Source organism: Odocoileus virginianus, chromosome 28, assembly GCF_023699985.2.
Source record: "Odocoileus virginianus isolate 20LAN1187 ecotype Illinois chromosome 28, Ovbor_1.2, whole genome shotgun sequence".
In the NCBI taxonomy this organism is placed as follows: domain Eukaryota; kingdom Metazoa; phylum Chordata; class Mammalia; order Artiodactyla; family Cervidae; genus Odocoileus; species Odocoileus virginianus.
In genome coordinates this window covers 17,805,814-17,821,018 of record NC_069701.1, presented here as the reverse complement: position 1 = coordinate 17,821,018, position 15,205 = coordinate 17,805,814, and the positions used below count along the sequence as shown (strand labels likewise).

The window sequence follows — 15,205 nt, the reverse complement described above, 5'->3', positions numbered from 1 at the left end:
AATATAAAGAGAGTTTTAATGGTTGTACCCAATAAATGGGTCCATATACTCTTACCTGACAGCAATACTCTTAGAGCAGTTAGCAAAAACATGAACAAAGGATTGTTTGTAAAATTACCCTCTATTCTAAGGTTATAATAAAAGACATTGAAAAAGCAGATAAATAGTATTTTAAGATTACAGTTTTTACAAAAATCATGTTGAAATATAAGGATTTGTCAACATAAGATTTCTATAAATATAACCTCTAGGTGTAAAGGTAAACACATGATCTAAATGATTAATGGTAACATTTAGAAATGAGGTTTGTGGTACCATCAAGCATTTTGCTTTTAGTATGTTACCTCTGTACTTATGCATCAGTACTATAAAAGATTTCTGAAGCCCTTGACAATATAAGAATATCACAGATAAACAAAATTCTAGCAAACAGAATCCAACAACATATTAAAGAGATCATACATCATGACCAAGTGGGCTTTATCCCAGGTGTGCAAGGATTCTTCAATATCTGCAAATCAATGTAATACACCACATTAACAAATTGCAAAATAAAAACCATATGATTATCTCAATAGATGCAGAGAAAGCCTTTGACAAAATTCAACATCCATTTATGATAAAAACCCTCCAGAAAGCAGGAACAGAAGGAACATATCTCAACATAACAAAAGCTATATATGAAAAACCCTCAGCAAACATTATCCTCAATGGTGAAAAACTGAAAGCATTTCCCCTAAAGTCAGGAACAAGACAAGGGTGCCCACTCTCACCACTAGTATTGAATATAGTTTCAGAAGTTCTGGCCACAGCAATCAGAGCAGAAAAAGAAATAAAAGGAATCCAGATTGGAAAAGAAGAAGTAAAACTCTCACTGTTTGCAGATGACATGATCCTCTACATAGAAAACCCTAAAGAGTCCACCAGAAAATTACTAGAGCTAATCAGTAAATATAGTAAAGATGCAGAATATAAAAGTAACACACAGAAATCCCTTGCATCCCTATACACTAACAATGAGAAAACAGAAAGAGAAATTAAGAAAACAATTCCATTCACCATTGCAATGGAAAGAATAAAATACTTAGGAATATATCTACCTAAAGAAACAAAAGATCTATATATAGAAAACTATCAAACATTGATGACAGAAATCAAAGAGGACACAAATAGATGTAGAAATACACCGTGTTCATGGATTGGAAGAATCAATACAGTGAAAATGAGTATACTAACCAAAGCAATCTATAGATTCAATGCAATCCCTATCAAGCCACCAATGGTATTTTTCAGAGAACTAGAACAAATAATTTCACAATTTGTATGGAAATACAAAAAAACCTTGAATAGCCAAAGCAATCTTGAGAAAGAAGAATGGAACTGGAGGAATCAACCTGCGTGACTTCAGTCTCTAATACAAAGCCACAGTCATCAAGACAGTGTGGTACTGGCACAAAGACAGAAATATAGATCAATGGAACAAAATAGAAAGCCCAGAGATAAATCCACGCCCCTATGGACAACTTACCTTCGACAAAGGAGGCAAGGATATACAATGGAGAAAAGACAATCTCTTTAACAAGTGGTGCTGGGAAAACTGGTCAACCACTTGTAAAAGAATGAAACTAGAACACTTTCTTTTTTTTTTTTTTTTTTTTAACTTTTCATCATTGCTCAGAACTGATCAGCCTTTCATACATGTACACCCACAACCAACTCTCACTTACCCACCAATAAGCCCCTTGATTGTCCAGTCACCTTTACACACACACACACCCCTTATTTTAAATTATTTTGCTTCTCAGAACTACAGAGATCATGCATCAGGTACACTGGGTGGTCTTCTGATGCTCAGATTTGGCTACTTTCATCACTGATCCACTTCAGTAAGAGCAGATCTCAGAGAATAGAACACTTTCTAACACCATACACAAAAATAAACTCAAAATGGATTAAAGATCTAAATGTAAGACCAGAAACTATAAAACTCCTAGAGGAAAACATAGGCAAAACACTCTCCAACATAAACCACAGCAGGATCCTCTATGACCCACCTCCCAGAATATTGGAAATAAAAGCAAGAATAAACAAATGGGACCTAGTTAAAATTAAAAGCTTCTGCACAACAAAGGAAACCATAAGCAACATGAAAAGACAGCCTTTGGAATGGGAGAAAATAATAGCAAATGAAGCAACAGACAAAGGATTCATCTCAAAAGTATACAAGCAATTCCTGCAGCTCAATTCCAGTAAAATAAAAGATCCAATCAAAAAGTGGCCCAAAGATCTAAATAGACATTTCTCCAAAGAAGACATACAGATGGCTAACAAACACATGAAAAGATGCTCAACATCACTCATTATCAGAGAAATACTAATTAAAACCACAATGAGGTACCATTACACGCCAGTCAGGATGGCTGCTATCCAAATGTCTACAAGCAGTAAATGCTGGAGAGGGTGTGGAGAAAAGGGAACCTTCTTACACTATTGGTGGGAATGCAAACTAGTATAGCCACTATGGAGAACAGTGTGGAGATTCCTTAAAAACCTGGAAATAGAACTGCCATATGACCCAGCAATCTCACTTCTGGGCATACACACTAAGGAAATCAGAATTGAAAGAGACACATGTACCCCAATGTTCATCGCAGCACTGTTTATAATAGCCAGGACATGGAAGCAACCTAGATGCCCATCAATAGATGAATGGATAAGAAAGCTGTAGTACATATATACCATGGAATATTACTCAGCCACTAAAAAGAATTCATTTGAATCAGTTCTAATGAGGTGGATGAAACTGGAGCCTATTATACAGAGTGAAGTAAGCCAGAAAGAAAAACACCAATACAGTATACTAATGCATATATATGGAATTTAGAAAGATGGTAACGATAACCCTGTATGCAAGATAGAAAAAGAGGCACAGATGTATTGAACAGTCATTTGGACTATGTGGGAGAGGACGAGGACGGGATGATATGGGAGAATAGCACTGAAACATGTAAATTATCATATGTGAAATGAGTTGCCAGTCCAGGTTCGATACATGATACAGGATGCTCGGGGCTGGTGCACTGGGATGACCCAGAGGGATGGGATGGGGAGGGAGGAGGGTGGGAGCATTCAGGATGGGGAACACATGTACACCCATGGCAGATTCAAGTCAATGTATGGCAAAACCAATACAATGTTGTAAAGTAAAATAATTTAAAAAAAGAATATCACAGATAAACTAGCTTGTCACATTGCACATTGTTTCTTGTTTACTTCTTTGTTTGCATCTATTTAGTTTATGAATGTGAAAGTCAACTTATTAAAAATTACTCTAAATAATAAGCAGTAATTTAGTCCTCAGAAAAACTCACATTTGATGTCAAGATAAAATTGTCATTGTCATATATTAATAAGCTCCATTTGAGCAGGAATATAATGTTTTGCTCAAATATGTAGTCTCAGTATCTTGAAGTGTGTCTGGTGTATAGTAGGTACACAATAAATAATATGTAACTACATCAATAAATTCTTTAGAAGTAATAAATCTCCAAATACCTGAAACAGTGTTCTGAGTGGAAGAAATATTTGAAATAGAGCTCTGGGGAAGGAGAGAGTGAAAGGGAGAAAGTTGAAAAGCATCTTAGTCTGAGCAACTTTGAAAATACTTTGTTTCTGAAATTGAGGGACTTAACAAAGTTAGACTCATAAAAACCCTCCTGGAAAAGTCATCGAGGGATTTCATGAGACTCAGAGTAAACATGTGGTTCTAAGGCTGCACTGCGTCATGATCATCATCCAGGAGATGAGAGGCAGAAAATACCTTTGAAAACATGTCTCTCATGCTCCAGGCAGACTCTGGTAAAGAAGAGCTCACAGTAATAGGCAGACTTCTCTCTTCTTTGTGAAGTTTCCAAAGTATACTCTTTAGTTATAATTGCTTTAAAGCTTTGGTTGGCATTTATTTCAATTTTCATTGACCACTTTTGAAATGTAAATACTTTGTCCTTGGCTGCTGCTTTTTTATAAGTTAGCATGCATGAATATAGGAGAAAATTCACCCTGAGTGTACTTACTCTCTTCACCTGTGCCCTGAGAAACAGCTTTATGGTTCAGGATAGTTGATTCACTACGATGCTCCCGTTTGGGGTCACTGTCATTTGTCACAATGCATGCGTGTGCGCTCAGTCACTCGGTGGTGTCTGACTCTTTGAGACTCCACGGAGTGTAGCCCTGTCCATGGGATTCTCCAGGCAAGAATACTGGAGTGGGTTGCCATGCCCTCCTCCAGGGCATCTTCCTGACCCAGGGATCGAACCCATGTCTCCAGCGTCTCCTGCTTGGCAGGCAGATACTTTACCACTGAGCCATCTAGGAAACCCTTAAGAGCTTGCTTAATGAAGGGAAACTTTTACCAAAAAAATAGAACATCAAGCTTATCCTTGATATCCTTCCTGTGTGACTATGTTGTTTAGTTCCTAAGTCATGTCAGACTCTTTGTGACCCCATAGACTATAGCCTGCCAGACTCCCTCTGTCCATGGGACTTCCCAAGCAAGAACACTGAAGTGGTTGCCATTTCCTCCACCAGGTATCTTCCCCACCCCAGTACAGAACCTGCATCTCCTGCATTGCAGGCAGATTCTTTACCACTGAATCATCAGGGAAGCCCCAGACAGCTAAAAATGGGTTTCCATGATTGTGATTGATGGTGTTGCTGGTGTAGGTGATATATTTGTTTGCCACTGCTTCCAGGAGTCTTTCCTCAATCTGCACAAGTCATGAGGACTGGTAGTCACATGTCTGGCATTGGTCAACACTGTGGAATCACTGCCTATCATAGTGCCTGATATATAAAGTTTACCCTTAAACAACACAGGACTGAACTGTTCAGGTGTCCTGACACTCAGATTTTTTCCCCCCACTGAATGCACTACTACAATACTTCACAATCTGTGTTTGGTTGATTCCTCAGATGCAGAACCACCCAGAGAAGGACCGACTACACATTTGAAAATATATAGGCAGATTTCAACCCCGTGAGGAAGTACCCACTAACCAGCATCCCTCCTCATTATTCAAGGCTCAACTATAATCAGTGGTCAGTTTTGCTGTTGTTGTTGAATTAATATGTAAAATTAATGTTACCACTAAGATGAGCCAGTGTGGGTGTCCATGATTAGAAATGGATTAGACCATCTTTGCAGTCAGGGGCTCCTCTGTCTATGGGGCTATCCAGGCAAGAATACTGGAGAGGGTTGCCATTTTCTTCTCCAGGGGATCTTCCTGACCCAGGGATCAAACCCAGGTCTCCTGCATTGCAGGCAGATTCTTTACCATCTGAGCCACCAGGGAAGCCCACAGTAGTCAACTGAAAGTTGCTCAGTCTGACTCTTTGCAACCCCATGGACTATACAGTCCATGGAATTCTCCAGGCCAGAATACTAGACTGTGAAGCCTTTCCCTTCTCCAGGGGATCTTCCCAACGTGTGATTGACCCCAAGTCTCCCACATTGCAGGCAGATTCTTTACTAGCTAAGCCACAAGGGAAGGCCAAGAATACTGGAGTGGGTAGCCTATCCCTTCTCCAGTGGATCTTCCCAACACAGGAATCAAACCAGGGTCTCCTGCATTGCAAGTGGATTCTTTGCCAGGCGTTCTTTATAAGGGAGGTCAAGGTGTTCTCAGTTTAATGGAGGAAACAGATGCATGTGAGTGGGTGTGGTTATTATACAGGTTGGTAGGCATGTGTGCTCAGTCATGTCCAACTCTTTGTGACCACATGGACTATTGTCAGCCAGGCTCCTCTGTCCATGTAATTTTCCAAGCCAGAATACTAGAGTGGGTTGCCATTTCCTTCTCCAGAGAATATTCCCGACCCAGGGATCAAACCCATGTCTCTTGCATCTCCTGCACTGGCAGGCAGATTCTTTACCAGCTAAGCCACTGGGGAAGCCTAGTGGTATAAACTATACAGGTTGAAATAAACTACCAATGCTGCCGAACAGCCCAGTCCCAGGGAAGCACAAAAAGAAGCCACAATTCAGACTCACATAGGTTGGCAAAAATGAAGAAAAATTTTATAAAGATAGCCTAGAAAGTCTAAATTCTAAAGATGGTCTTTTCTAGAGATTAACTTAATTGTTGAAATAAATCTAAGATTTAGCTAATTGGAAAGGAAGAAATAGGTGTTCTTCAAAGAGACAAGGCAAACAAGTATAAAAACAGAATGTCCCAACTGACATATACCTAAGTTGAATATACTGAGAAGGCTTCCCTCTCCATTTTCTTTTGTCTTTTTTTTTTCCTATTTCTCACTTTCTCTTTCTTCCCTTCTACTCTATAACAGTGCCAACACCACCATATACTTTCTCCAAAGAAAAAACTAAGTTACCATAAGAACAATAATCACAAGCACTCTTCAGATGGTATAAAAGTCAGATTCTCACTGTAGATGGTATGAAAATAGAGGTTTGGCATAAAGTACCTGACATGTCAACATGTTCTGTCAGTTGGTCCAAAAGCTGCAAGTCATTACCAATGTTTTTAACATCTTCTGTCAGGTTGATACTGCTTTTCCTTTAATCAATTGAGGCTTTATCTGGAAATTCTATTTTTATCAAGGTTGTCTGGTATTAAACTTTCAACTGCTGGCATGGGTTTGAAAATTTGAGCAAGATTTTTCATATAATAATACACTACATACAAGGGTACACAACAAACTGCATGATCATTTCATTCATTCAATTAAAACTGATGGTTATTAAATTGTATTCCTATTGAGTCATAGCAAACATCCTCTTCCAACAGCACAAGAGAAGATTCTACACATGGACATCACCAGATGGTCAATACTGATATCAGACTGATCATATTCTTTACAGCCAAAGATGAAGAAGCTCTATACAGTCAGCAAAAACAAGACCGGGAGCTAACTGTGGCTCAGGTCATAAACTCTTTTATTGCCAAATTCAGACTGAAATTGTAGAAAGGAAGAAAAACCACTAGATGATTCAGGTATGACCTAAATCAAATCCCTAATGATTACACAGTGGAGGTAACAAACAGATTCAAAGGATTAGATCAGATAGACAGAGTGCCTGAAGAACTATGGATGGAGGTTCATGACATTGTACAGGAGGCAGTGATCAAGACCATTCCCAAGCAAAAGAAGTGCAAAAAGGCAAAATGATTGTCTGAGGAGGCCTTACAAATAGCTGTGAAAAGAAGAGAAGTCAAAAGACAAAGGAGAAAAGGAAAGATATACCCATTTGAATGCAGAGTTCCAAAGAAGAGCAAGGACAGATAAGAAAACCTTCCTCAGAGATCAATGCAAAGAAATAAAGGAAAACAATAAAATGGGAAAGACCAGAGATCTCTCCAAGAAAATTAGAAATACCAAGAGAACATTTCATGCAAAGAGAGACACAATAAAAGACAGAAATGGTATGGACCTGATAGAAGCAGAAGATATTAAGAGATGTCAGAATACACAGAAGAACTATGCAAAAAAGATCCTCGTGACCCAGATAATCACGATAGTGTGATCACTCACTTAGAGCCAGACATCTGGAATGAGAAGTCAAGTGGGTCTTGGGAAGCATCACTAAGAACAAAGCTAGTGGAGGTGATGGAATTCCAGTTGAGCTATTTCAAATCCTAACAGATGATGCTGTGACAGTGCTGCACTCAATATGCTAGAAAATTTGGAAAACTCAGCAGTGGCCACAGGACTGGAAAAGGTCACTTTTCATTCCAATCCCAAAGAAAGGCAATGCCAAAGAATGTTCAAACTACTGCACAATAGCACTCATCTCACACGCTAGCAAAGTAATGCTCAAAATTCTGCAACCCAGCCTTCAACAGTATGTGAACTGTGATCTTCCAGATGTTCAAGCTGGATTTAGAAAAGACAGAGGAACCAGAGATCAAATTGCCAACATCTATTGGATCATCAAGAAAACAAATTTTCCAGAAAAACATCCTCTTCTGCCTTATTGACTAGGCCAAAGCCTTTGACTGTGTGGATCACAACAAACTGTGGAAAATTCTTAGAGATAGGAATACCTGACCACTTAACCTTCCTTCTGAGAAATCTGTATGCAGGTCAAGAAGCAAGAGTTAGAACTGGACATGGAACAACAGACTGGTTACAAATCAGGAAAGGAGTACATCAAGGCTGCTTGTCATCCTGCTTATTTAACTTATATGCAGAGTACATCATGCAAAATGCTGGATTGGATGAAGCACAAGCTGGAATCAAGATTGCTGAGAATAATATCAATAACTTCAGATATGCACATGACACCACACTTATGGCAGAAAGCAAAGAAGAAATAAAGAACCTCTTGATGAAGGTGAAAGAGGAGAGTGAAAAAGATGGCTTAAAACTCAACATTCAGAAAGCAGATCATGGCATCTGGTTCCAGCATTCCATGGCAAATAGATGAGGAAACAATGGAAACAGTGACAGACTTTATTTTGGGGGGCTCCCTATTCACTGAAGATGGTGACTGCAGCCATGACATTAAAAGATACTTGCTCCTTGGAAGAAAAGTTATGACCAACCTAGACAGCATATTAAAATGCAGAGACATTATTTGCCAACAAGGGCCCGTCTAGTCAAAGCTATGTTGTTTTTCCAGTAGTCATGTATGGATGTGAGAGTTGGACTGTAAAGAAAGCTGAGCGCCAAAGAATTGTTGCTTTTGAACTGTGGTGTTGGAGAAGACTCTTGAGAGTCCCTTGGACTGCAAGGAGATCCAATCAGTCCATCCCAAAAGAAATCAGTCCTGAACATTCATTGGAAGGACTGATGCTGAAGCTGAAACTCCAATACTTTGGCCACCTGATGCAAAGAACTAACCCATTTGAAAAGACCCTGATGCTGGGAAAGACTGAAGACAGGAGAAGAAGGGGACGACAGAGGATGAGATGTTTGGATGGTATCACCAACTCAATGGGCATGAGTTTGAATAAGCTCTGGGAGTTGGTGATGGACAGGGAAGCCTGGCATGCTGCAGTCCATGGGGTTGCAAAGAGTCGGACGTGACTGAGTGACTGAACTGAACTGATTGAGTGAAGGGTTAATTCTTCTAGTTTCATATCTTGGAAATATAATTAAAACCTACTTTGTTTGTATTTATACATTATTTATGATTGAAGTATACAATATTCTTTAAAAATATTTCAACGCTCCTACTATATCAAAGAACAGTACCAATAATATGTAAATGCAGTTCTTTTAATGATGGTGAATCATTTAATATGAAACTAAGTAAGACTGATTTGTGACACCATTAGATTTCTCATACATGAGTATGTTTTTGTGTGTGTGTCTTTTCTTCTCAGGAAGAAAAGGGCCGTATATAAGTTCATGCATTTCCATTTATTTGTTTGTGCCAATCTATTTCCTAAACTTGTTTAACTTTCTCTTTAGCTATCTACTGATCCCTATTTTCTAAGAATATTTTCAAGAGGTTTTATTGTTAACAAAGTGTTCTGTGATTAAGCACATTTGAGAAATGTTATATGTTACATGTTCCTCTTGGAAACCAAGAGGATATATATGTATATTAAAACTTCAGAAATGTCCTGCAGTAAATTATCCTGTTAAAATCTGTTTAATCAGTGATTTCAGATTTAGTGTCGTCATTCCTAAACTGTTACTGTGTTTGCTGCTTCTGATTTATGCATGTTATTTATTAACATCCCAAGGAATACATCTTTGTAAAACTTAATAATATTTCCTACTGAATATCTTATCTTTCATAAGACTTTGATCATATGTGCTAAATATCTTTTAAATACATGTTTTCCTCACCTTTTTAGTTCTTAAATTGTCAACTTTCTTTTTATATCCCTAAGTTAAAATTACATGATTTAAAGTAGATGTAATCTATCTAGAGCACATGTGTTATAAGGAAAAGTTTGGAAAAATTCTCTGTGATTACAGTGCATTTCAGTTCCATTTTTTCTTTTTGTTCATGCTAAAACCTTGGAGTCATTACTGATGCATTTTTTCCACTCTTATTTCTCACTCACTGCCCACTTGTCACACTCATTTTGGCTCTAGCTTATTGTTTTAAAAAAAAAAATCAATAAGCAGAGATCTTAATTAATTTGACTTGGGAGACCAGAAGGGCAAGCTCTCATGCAGCCCACTCCAATATTCTCCTGTGGGGCCAGGAAGAGTCAGACATGACTGAGCACACATGCACGCACATGAAAGGTTATTGTTGAACCGCAAAAGCCAGGTTTCTTTGCCTCCGGAGGAGAGGAATTCAATGAGGCCAGTGAGGAGGCTTGATCCCTCAGAGCTTCTGAGTGATAAACTTTTATTTAAGTATAAAAGAAATAGACAAAGTTTCTGACACAGACATCAGAAGAGGGCATAAAGAGTGTCCCCTTGCTAGTCTCTAGCCAGATGTTATATACCTAAATAGCAGTCTGCTAACTGGAGAAAGGAAATGTCTCAAAACTCAAGAGTGGCACCATGCCCCTAACCCACAACATGTATTTTGAGATAACATTGACACAAGGTGAGGCTTCCCGGGCCATAAAACAATTGACATGAATCTTGAAGACAGGCAGGTTTCCTAGTAAATATATAGTTTCATTAACATAGATTAGGAGAACAATGTATGAGTAAAACATAGTGGTTTGTTGAGCCCTTACGGATTCTGAGTCTTAAGCAGAAACAACTTGGAGAAAGACCGAGTCTAGGGTAAATACATAGTTCATTAACACAGCTTAAGAAAAACATTTCCATAAGAAAAATGCATTGGTTAGCTCAAGGTTTGAGAAAAGTTAAGTTCAGGTAGAACTAGATGTCATCATGCAACACAGAATTTTAAGAGAAACCTTTTCATTTTGTATAGGGAAGGGAAAAAAAATTTGAAACTTGTAGTTTGTTTCCTCCTGCTGCTTAAGAGAGAGATAAAAAATGCCTGACACTTGCAGCCTATTTCCTCTGCTTGGAGACCCTAGCCTTCCTCCCTGTTACCCTCTCACATACATGCCCTGTGACAACAGCAGAGCCCAAGAAGAAGAAGAAAGTCTCATCTTCTGTCCTGGCAACAACTCAGTCAATGAAGAGCCAGACTCTTTTTAAAAGAAAATTTTTGGCTGCACCCCATAGCATTTGGAGACTTAGTTCCCCCAAAAAGGGATCAGATCCAAACAGTTTTTGGGGAACTGAGGCCCCAAACCTCAGTCGTGTCCAACTCTTTGTGACCCCATGGACTCTAACCTGTCAGGTTCCTCTGTCCATGGAATTCTCCAGGTCAGAATACTGGAGTGGGCAGCCCTTCCCTTCTCCAGGGCATCTTCCGAACCCAGGGATCAAACCCAGGTCTCCAGCACTGCAGGCAGATTCTTTATACTCTGAGTCACCAGGGAAGCCCAAGAATACTGGAGTGGGTATCCTAGCCCTTCTCCAGAGGGTCTTCCTGATCCAGGAATCAAACCTGGGTCTCCTGTATTGCAGGTGGATTCTTTACCAGGTGAGCTACCAGGGAAGCCCACAGTATTTGCTATATAGCATGTGTTATGTATTAAGCATTCAATAAATTTTATGCTTTGTATCACATAATATGAATTACATTACAATTTTATACTTTAATTACATATCTATATATAATAGAAAAATGGAAGTATTCATAAAATCAATCAATAGAAAATTATTTCATAAAGTGATTTAATAATGCAGATGATATACAGACTTCACAGGATTATGAAGTTTATATGATAATATCAAGTATGAAACACACCACAATGAAAAAATTCCATAAAGTTTCTGTATTCTTATCTTTAAGGGCTGTGTCTCTGTTTCTTTCATCTATAGGCTCAGTTTCTGCTACACAGTGCTGACTCAATAAATGATCATTTAATTAAATAATGTATACCATATATTCATATTTATGTAAATTCACACTGATGATTAATGTGCAGATATATTAATTATATCCCTCAAACTGGTCAATTTTAACTTTTGTTGAACATAAACTTGCAATTAAAATGTTTGTCACAAGGTTATATGCCTTTGGTTAAAGAAACCGTTAGGTAGTTAGAATAGGAAAAAGGGAGTCTAGAATGGCGGTGGCTAAAAGACAAGGAAAGGAAAGCCCATGAAAATAGAACAAAAGAAGGTCTGAGGACCAGACCTGGTCTGTCTGGACTGGTCTGACACTGGTCTATCCCAGAGCTGTGACACTGGTCTGTCCGAGGGCTGTAATGCTCGTCCGTCGCTTCAAATTTTTTGTGATGAGACAGAACTGAGGAAATTACACATTCCCCCAGCAAAACCAAAGGCAAAATATATATATATATATATGTAGATATATATAAATAAATATATATGTATATATGTGTATACACATGTTTTCAGAAATGCTGCATAGTCAAAAAATACATTGCTAATAATTACTAGGAAATGAGGAGCACTGAACATGTCATATTCACTGTAGACTATAGGTTTAATTGGAAGTATATATTTTATACAGACATTCTCATCCACTATATTTCACAGGACCAAGATTCAAAGAAAAATAAATGTAATTATTGATGTCACTGAACTTAAATGTTTCCTTGCCTAATTATTACCAGTACTCTAAGTAGTTGAAATTCTGATAAAGCAGTCATTTCTGGCATCTAGCTCTCAATACTCAAGAATAACTCAAGTTACAGATTTTATGACAACATAAATCTTTAGTAACAAACATTTTTAATGACTTTTTTTCAATTTCCAAACAAAGTTATGGATTTTTTAAAATGAATTATTTAAATGGTCAAGTATGTAAGATATATTTATAAACATGAAAAATAACATTAAATTAATGGTCATTAAGCCCCATTTAACACAATGAAATCAGGCTTCTACATTTATGAGCTAATAATACTGACTTTGTAACAGAAAGCCAATGGCAAATTGACATAGTAAGAAGCTATGCTAGTGATTATGTGTATTCCAGTTATAATCACCTTGTCCATTCATTATTATGAATTGTCCATTGTTATTATTTAAATGTATCTTTAAAAAAAAACTATTTTATATTGGGGTTTGGCCTATTAACGATGTTGTGATAGTTTTAAGAGAACTGTGAAGGGACTCAGCCGTACATAGATTACCGGTAGTAATTGCTGTCAATATGATTAAAATGAACTATTTAAAATCTAAACAGTCTTTAAGAAAGCATGTAATTTTCACTTGAAAATACGTTAGGAAAACCACAGTCTGACCTTGAATATTTTGCTACCCTTTATCCGTGTCTTTAATTCTACTCTCACAGATACTTGATTTGTCAAAGTACAAACAGGAAAGTAAAAACATCTTCATGTATTTAAAGTGGGAGGTAATTTAATGTATAAGATTCGTTACGAAAGAGTTGAGAAGCCAAACAAAGGATGGAAAGAAATCCCAGGGATCATTAACAGTAGGATGCCTCTATCATCCTTAGACTGGAGAAACTGAAAGAGGAAGCTAAGGCTGTGGTCTTTTGCCTGAACCTGGATCCATGATGGGGCTCTTTATTGTGTTTTGAGTTGGTATGGTGAGAGTAGGAGGAAAAGATAAAGGGAACAGCGATAAAGCAGCAGGTAAGTAAGGACTGACTGAAAGAAAGCAGCTTGCTATCAGGAGGAGAAGGTAAATGGCTAAACAGCAATAGATATTCTGTAGGTGAGTACAGTGTTTCCCTGATGTCTCAGCAGGTAAAGAATCTGCCTGTAATGCAGGAGACATAAAAGACACAGTTTTGATGCCTGGGTTGGGAAGATCCCCTAGAGGAGGAAATGGCAACCCACTCCTATATTCTTGCCTGAAAAATCCCATGGACAGATTATAAGAGCAAGCAGTTTAATTATTCATTCAATCAACAAGCATTCTTAGAGTACTTTCATCACTATGAGTGATGTTCTAAGAAAGAGAAAACAATGGAATACTCATCTCTGTGGGCCACTATTGTTTAGAGGTTTATAAAGACAGAATTGCAACATCAACGTCAAAACACATGACAGATTAAAACAGGTATGCTTGGTGAGCTACTGGAGTTCAGAAAAACAGTAATTAAACCAGGAGTCAGTTCAGTCTCTGGCCTGGGAAGATCCTACATGCCTTGGGGCAACTGAGCCCCTTCGCCACACCTACTGAAGCCCAAGAACGTAGGTCTGTTCGCCACAAGAGAAGCCACTGACTGCAATGAGAAGTCGGTATACCACAACCAGATAAAGTCCATGCGCAGCAATGAAGATGCGGTGAAGCAAATTAAAAAAAAAAAAACAGCATGAGAATAGAAAAAAAAAAAAGAGTTACTCTTGATTTAAAAGTATTAATAGGATTTAACTGGTTGAGGATGAATGCTGGGAAGTGTGCATAGCAATAGAGGTTTATGAAAGTACATTTGATAGTGGGTTCATAAGATTTTAAGAAAGTTGAACTGACTAAAATGAACAAATGGATAACCAACAAGGACCTACGGTACAGCACATGGAACTCTGTTCAATGTTACGTGGTAGCCTCGATGGGTGAGGAGTTCGGGGAAGAATGGATATATGCGTATCCTTCCCTATTCACCTGAAAACATCACAGTATTGCTCATCAGCTATACTCCAATATAAAATTAGAAGTTAATGGGGAAAGAAAGAATTCTTGTAGTACTGTGTAATACTAGAGAGGTCAGCAGAGCCCCATGGGGTAAACTGCATTAATGATTTACCTCAGACAAGCCCTGCCATGAGCAACTATCTTCCTCATTTAGATTCACTCCTTGGATTTATATATCATGCCATTATGGGAATTAAAGTGACCCTGAACACCTGAAATGTATTCAGTGTTACATAGCCCCAAAGAACTCTTGCCAATGGCCATCTTTTTATAGCCTTTACCGGTTCTGCTTTATAACTATGTACTGCTTCCAGTACTCTGGGATCTACATAAAGTCTTACTGAGTTAAATTAAAGATTTTGTATACTCTTTGACACTCCTAATATCCACAGTTGTGATCTCCTTTCCTCCCTTTTGTTACAATAACTCTCTAACTGCTTTGACCAATAAGATGCTGAGAAAGTAAGGCTGTGTGAGTATTGGGACCAAGTCTGAAGAAACTGTCAAATTCCATTTCCCATCTCTATAAGACTAACTGGAAGGAATGCCTTATGATGTTAGAAGTCTATGTGCCCTGAGAACAGTGAGTATAGGATCTCTGATTGAG

The 15,205-nt window shown here is 38.0% G+C and overlaps 1 non-coding gene across 1 annotated transcript; it reads right to left on the bottom strand.

Moving 5' to 3' along the window:
- Positions 1–1,799: 1,799 nt before the first annotated feature.
- LOC139031926 (small nucleolar RNA U2-19) lies at positions 1,800–1,879 on the bottom strand. The gene has a single exon (XR_011484480.1). It is a non-coding gene; the product is annotated as a small nucleolar RNA U2-19 (small nucleolar RNA).
- Positions 1,880–15,205: the final 13,326 nt, after the last annotated feature.